Source organism: Piliocolobus tephrosceles, chromosome 9 (assembly GCF_002776525.5).
Source record: "Piliocolobus tephrosceles isolate RC106 chromosome 9, ASM277652v3, whole genome shotgun sequence".
NCBI lineage: Eukaryota > Metazoa > Chordata > Mammalia > Primates > Cercopithecidae > Piliocolobus > Piliocolobus tephrosceles.
The window spans coordinates 109,117,460-109,124,907 of NC_045442.1; positions in this window are offsets into that span (position 1 = coordinate 109,117,460).

A 7,448-nucleotide genomic window follows, 5' to 3' on the forward strand; every position below is an offset into this window, starting at 1 on the left:
CCAGCCTGGGCAACAAGAGCGAAACTTTTTCTCTAAATAAGTAAATAAATAAATATTATGTTTTGTGGGTCTTTTTTTTTTTTTTTTTTTTTTTTTGACAGGGTCTTACTCTGTCACCCAGGCTGGAGTGCAGTGGCACAATTATAGCTCACTATAACCTTGGCCTCTCTGGCTCAAGCAATCCTTCTGCCTCAGCCCCCTGAGTAACTGGGACTATGCAGGCTAATTATTTTATCTTTTATAGAAATGGTGTCTTGCTAAGTTGGCCAGGCTTGTCTTGAATTCCTGAGCTCAAGTGACCTTCCCAAACTGACTTCCCAAAGTGCTGGGATTACAGGCATTAGCCACCATGCCAGGCTTAGAATGATGAATGAGATAAAATGAGGCACAAAGAAAGGAGCAGCCATTTCTGGATCTCAGGTGCGATGTCTCTTTTCAGGGAAGGACAGGGGTGATACAGCCATTAACAAAAGCAATCTCACTTTCCTGGTTGGTTGTCTCTTTGCCTCCTCCCCTGGAATAATACAGACCTCTGTAGAAAATCGCAAACAGGGTAGGGGTAAAGGAGCTGGTCTCCTCCCTTCCCTTGGCCTGACAAATATGCATGGAATTCCCAGGAATGTTCAACCTTTTTTTTTTTTAACTTCGTATTAGAATCCAGCTCATATGGAATCCATGTAGAATCTGACTCAAACAGAATCCACCAGGCACGAGAATTCTGGAATGCCCTTCCTGATTTATTTACTTCATCTGTGTTCCATGAAGGGCACCGGGTCTCACACCTAGACTGTGGGAGCTCCAGGTCTTTACTGTCTTGGGTTTCAGGGTCTAACCACTCAGGATGGCAAGAAGGACGTATTTGGGGAGATCCAAGCCTGTCTGCTTGGCTGTAGTGTAGGACTGGGGGGAAAAGAAAGGCACAGTAAGGATCAAAACAAGGCCGGAGCAGTAGGTAAAGATGAGTTCATGCCAATGTAGGAGGCTTGAAGATATTTGGTAGGTCATAGGTTCCCAAACTTTCCAGCTCACTGCATCTGTATCATCTCCGTAATTTGTTCATGGTGCCCTCAGCCAGAAGAAATACTTCAATTCCATTCATTAAGTAGGTAAGTCTAAACAACACATTAGTGGTCATTTGTGTGGTGTTTGATAGATGGGGCTGTATTTGTCTCAAACATTTAAAATATCTCACAGCAACCTTGTGAGTTTGTTTCCTGTGCTGTCCCAGGGTGACTTGATGTGCAATTTGAGAATCATGGTATAGGTCATGAAAGATTTTTCATCTGCTGAATTAAATATTTGATTTTGTATTTGAGAAAGCTCCATCTTTCTGTAGATTGGAGTAAAGGCATGGTGGGAGGTAAGGAGACCATGAGTTAATGGTAGTCATTTAGGAGAGAAGTGATGGGGATATAAAATGAGACATACTAATGAGCATGCTGCTGGATCTAGAATATGTTACTGAGGTAGAATGGAGAGGAGGATTTCCTTATCAATTGGTTTTTGGAGAGAAAGAAAGAGATAGAATGATTCCTAGACTGTAGGCTTGGATTAAAGGGTATATGATAGCAGACACATAGAAAAAAAATATATCTGGGCCGGGCGCGGTGGCTCAAGCCTGTAATCCCAGCACTTTGGGAGGCCGAGACGGGCGGATCACGAGGTCAGGAGATCGAGACCATCCTGGCTAACACGGTGAAACCCCGTCTCTACTAAAAATACAAAAAAAAAACTAGCTGGGCGAGGTGGCGGGCGCCTGTAGTCTCAGCTACTCGGGAGGCTGAGGCAGGAGAATGGCGTAAACCCGGGAGGCGGAGCTTGCAGTGAGCTGAGATCTGGCCACTGCACACTCCAGTCCGGGCGACAGAGCAAGACTCTGCCTCAAATAAAAAAAAAAAAAGAAAAGAAAAAATATATCTTTGGGAGAAAGAGTAACATTTTTTGGCATGCTGAATTTGAGATATGTGTAAGGATGAGATGGATATAGGGCATTGGAGCTCAGGAGCAGATCTGAAAAATAAATATAAGTTAATAAATTGTGAATATATAGATTGGGGCTGACAACGTAAGCATAGATGAAATGGCTCAGGATGAGTGTGGAATAGAAAGAAGCATGCCCATATGTGATGGTCAGTTTTGTGTCAGCTTGACTGAGCCACATGCCGCCCAGGTATATGTGATGGTCAGTTTTGTGTCAGCTTGACTGAGCCACATGCCACCCAGGTATATGTGACGGTCAGTTTTGTGTCAGCCTGACTGAGCCACATGCCGCCCAGGTATATGGTTGGACATTATTTCTGGGTGTGTTTGTGAGGGTGTTTCTAGAAGACATTTACATTTGAATTGGTGAACTGAACAAAGCAAATGACCCTCCCCAGTGTGAGTGGGCACCAACCAACCCTTTGAGGGCCTGAATTGAACAAAAAGGGGGAGGGACATTGAATACACTATTGGTGTGATTGAGCTGGGACATTGGTCTTCTTCTATCCTTGGCGGTCTTGGTTCCCAGTTCTTCAACCGAGACTGGGAACCACGCCATTAGCTTTCTGGCTCTCAGGCCTTCCAACTACGTCATTGGCTTTCCTGGGTCTCCAGCTTGCAGACAGCAGACTGTGGGACTTTTTCCTTATAATAGTATTTTCTATCAATTTTAATTTTAATTTTTGTAGAGATGAGGTCTCACTATGCTGCCCAGGCTGATCTTGAGCTCCTGGCCTCAAGCAATCCTCCTGCCTTAGTCTTCCAGAGCACTGGGATTACAGACATGAGCCACCATGATTGCTCTGGATTCCTATAATAAATATTATAATGAATACATCATGTTTAGAGAGCCAACAAAGGGCAGGGTCCTGCCTAGGAGACAGAGCCAGGACAGGTATCATGAAGCTTGTGTAAGGTGATATATTTTGAGTGGAGCCAAGACTCTTCTCCTACTGTTGTTCTGTTCAACAGAGACCCTGGGTCTTTCTTTTTCTTTTGTGGTGGCGCCCCCTGGATAGAGCCTCAGAGAGGCAGCACCACAAAGAGATGTGCAAGGAATTGATTCTGCAGTGGAGACAGTGGAGGGCAAAGTGTGGGGGACTGCGGGGAGAAGGAGGGGGTAGGGGAGAGGTGGTAGCACACAGTGCGAGGATTCTGTGCCATGCCAGTTCAGCCTGTGTTCAAAGCAGCTGTTCTTTCTGGGCTTCCAAGAGAGGAGCACCATTTTTATGCCCACATTGTAAGAAACAATGAAGTATGTACTGGTTAACAGTATCAAATGCAATGCAGTGATTAAATAAGGAGTGGAGAAGATCTATGGAATCTTACAATTCGGTATTTACAATCTTATGTAAATACCTTTTTTTTGCAATAGAGCAAGTCAGAACCCTGAGGATCTCAGGGTATAACAAGGGAGATAGCCGTGTAAAAACAAAACAAAACAATGCACTGTGATAAGGTGTAAGGTTTAATATAAGGTGGGATAACTTTCTCTCACCTCTCTCATTCACTAGCCACTTCCTATCAGCAACTGTCACTGGTAGGGTGGTTTCTGATGCTCTGAAATGTCCAGGTGCGCTGGCTTCCAGCCTAGCTCCTCTCCTTCCTCTGCGTGTTCTTCCTGAGCAATTTCATCCACTTTAGGATTCTAACTAGCACCTGTAGACCAATGATTTCTCAATCTGTATTTCTAGTTTACTGACTTACTGAGCTTGAGTTCGGCATTTCGAACAATGGGCATAGTACTGGGCACAAGGAGGTACTCAGTAAATGTCTACTAATTCATTTAAAAGTTGATGCTAAGTAAACTGATGATGTCAGAGTAAATTTGGATATCAAGTAAACTGAAGTTTAGACAGTGAGTAAGTAAGGAAATACTTCTCAATAGATTTGACATAAAATTTCAATACTTTTTTTTTTTTTTAGAGACAGGGTCTTGCTGTGTCACCCAGGCTAGAGTGCACTGATGTAATCATGGCTCCCTGCTGCAGCCTCTAACCCCTGGGCTCAAGGGATCCTCCTGCCTCAGCTTCCTGAGCAGCTGGGACTACAAGTGCAGTCCATTATACCCAGCTAACTTTTTTTTTTTTTTTGAGATAGGGTCTCCTGCTGTTGCCTAGACTGGAGTGCAGTGGTGTGGTCTTGGCTCACTGCAGCCTTGATCCCCCGGGCTCAAGTGATCCTTTCACCTCAGCCCTCTCAAATAGCTGAGGCTATGTGTGCATGTAGCACACACCACCATAGGTGGCTAATTTTTGTATTTTTTAGTAGAGATGGGATTTCACCATGTTGCCCAGGCTAGTCTTGAACTCCTGGATTCAAGCGGTCTGCCCATGTAGGCCTTCCAAAGTGCTAGGATTATAGGCATGAGCCACCATGCCCAGCCTGCCCAGCTAATTTTTAAATTTTTTGTAGAGATGGAGTCCTGCTATGTTGCCCAGGCTGGTCATGAACTTCTAGCCTCAAGTGATCCTTCTGCCTTGGCCTCCCAAAGCACTGAGACGACAGTCATGAGTTACTGTGCTGGGCCTAAAACCTCAGTAATTAACTGGAAAGCAGATGAGAGTTTCACTATGGAAATTGGGTTAGGTGCAGCTAATCACAGTGAAGAATGGATTAAACAACGGATTTACAAATCAGAATCCAGGTTCTGCTGTTAACTTTGGGAAATTCAGCTAATTCTCTGTGTCTTCATTTCCATGCTAGTAATGCTTTCTTTTAAAATGTGTTTATGGTTATTAAGATGTAATTCACATACCATAAAACTTATCCATTTAAAGTGTACAAGTCAGTATATTTACAGACTCATATAACCATCATCATGAATTCCAGCATGTTTTCATCACCCTAAAAAACACCCTCATGCCCTAATTCCCTATTCCCCATTACCCCAGTTTCTGGCTACTGCTTTCTATCTCTATGCATTTACTATACTGTACATTTCATATTAGTGGCATCATATAATATATGGTCTTTTGTGTCTGGCTGCTTTCTCTTAAGCATAATGTTTAACCATAAAGTTAGCATAATGTTTTCAAGATTCATCCATCTTACAGCGTGTATCAATACTTCGTTCCTTTTTACGGCTAAATAATATTCTATTAATGGATGTATCAAATGTTGTTTATTCATCCATTGATGGACATTTGCATTGTTTCCACTTTTTTGCTATTATGAATTATGCTGCTATGGACAGTACTGTATGTCCTACATGGACATTACAGAAACTTTTCTGTGTGGCTGTATGATGACTCAATGTTTTACATCTTGAGGAGCTACCAATTGGTTTTTTGAGTGGTTGCATCACTCTGTACTCCCACCAACAATGTATAAGAGTTCCAATTTATCCATGTCCTGGCCAACACTAGTTATTGTCCATCTTTTTTATTATTGCCATCCTCATTGGTATGAAGGGATACCTCATTGTGATTTGATTTACACTTCCCTAATGACTAATGATATTGAGCTTTATTTTTTCATGTGCTTATTTGCCATTTATATATCTTCCTTAGAGGAATGTCTACAAATGCTTTTCCCATTTAAAAATTGATTATTTTTCTTTTTATTGTTGCATTTTAAGAGTATGTATTCTGGATGTTAGAACCATATCAGATATATGATTTGCAAATATTTTCTTCAATTCTGTGGTTTGTATTTTCACTTTCCTGTTAGTATATTTTGAAGCATAAAAGTTTTTAATTTTGGTGATGTTCATGTCCAATTTATTTTTTCTTTTGTTGGTTGTGTTTTTGGTGTCATATCTAAGAATCCGTTACTCAATCCAAGATCACAAAAATTAAGGTCTGTATTTTTTCTAAGAGTTTTATGGCCTTAGGTTTTACATTTGGGTTTTTGATCCATTTTGAGTTAATTTTTGTATATGGTGTGAGTTAGGGATCCAATTTCATTCTTAGCATGTGGACATGTAGTTGTGCCAGCACCATTTGTTGAAAAGACTCCTCTTTTCCTCTTGAATTGTCTTAGTGCCCTTGTTGAAATAGATTGGCCATAGATGTAGTGACTCCCAATTCTATTCCATTGAACAATATGTTCATGCTTATTCTAGTACCACAACTATAATCCCAGAATGAAAAGGTGAATTGCATGGTAGAAATTTCTATTCTCAATTTACTTCATAACTCAAAAGACTTGTGGGCAATTCAGTTCTGGGTTTTCTTTCATATCTCTTTGGAAAAAAAAGTCTCTGCATCAACCCCATCTAAAATAACTAAATTGTATGCATAAACCTAAATTTAAATACTCACCTGCAGGGCTCTTTTATAGAATTCTACTTATGTTGATGATGTGGGCTTTGGCAATCTCTTTTTCACTGTATTCTATGAAATAGCTAAAAAGTCAATTGTGAATTGAAGCATTCGATTATTAGAATGCATAATACTAGGCTAATTTAAAAGTTAGTCTTCAATTTCATGCAAAAGCCTTCAAATTATTAATTTTAGAAAAAATATGTATTTGTTATATCCTGTAGACTTAGACAAAGGATTTAAAATTCCTCTACTTTAAATGCAAGGATTCCCATAATGAAAAATCTCTTGACTCTAGGGCCACGGCATCTCTTAATTCAATTTATCGTCTTTGTGTTTTGGTTACTGACACTCTTAATTTTACAAATGTTTTTAAAATATTATCTAGATAAGGAGATATGGTAGCATGATGAAGCTCTCATGAAGGGGAAAAGTGGTTCTCTTGGAAATGTCATAGACAGTGGTATTTGGTTCTTTAGCTCATAAGAAAATATTTTTTCTCTAAGTAAACAATCACAAACTCTTTTCTGGTTTTGCCAAAGGGAAGCCTGTGGCACAATGTTTCTATTGAGGTCACTTGCTGAATTACACCCTCTATCAACACTGAAAGGATTTTTGATCTTTGTGGTTATTTAGACAGTGCTAAATTTATGAAAATTCTCTGTTTCCTATGTCTTATTGGTCATGCTTAGGAACTGTTTTGTGAGAGGCAACCCAGGATAAGAGGAGGAACACTTGGCTAAAGCTTGATATACCCCAGTGGCTTCCTGTGAGTCTCAGTTTTGCATATTCAGAAATACAGGTTTATCTGCTTACCAAGAGGTAAACAGGTATGAAAAACTTGGGTTTTCATAACCAAATGTAAAAGGAGTTGGTTTTCAAACCACAAAACTCAATGACCGTTCATTGAGGGCTCCTTCTCACCAAAGAATAAGAACCAATTTTATACAATAGTTGTTTTCCTTTCTGATGGGTATTTCTCAGGAGATGAAATGGCAGATTAGAAATATCTGGTGAATATGTACCTGGAATATGAGAGAGAAAGAAAGAGATACAGTTAGGGAATTTTAAAATAAAAAATTTAATCATTATTTCAAGAATATTACTATTTCAATAATTGGGACTATTCTTATTGTATGAAGTTGAGGAATACTGAGAAGTTCTGCTTCTGTCAAACTCATGATCAGCATCACACACCTCTTT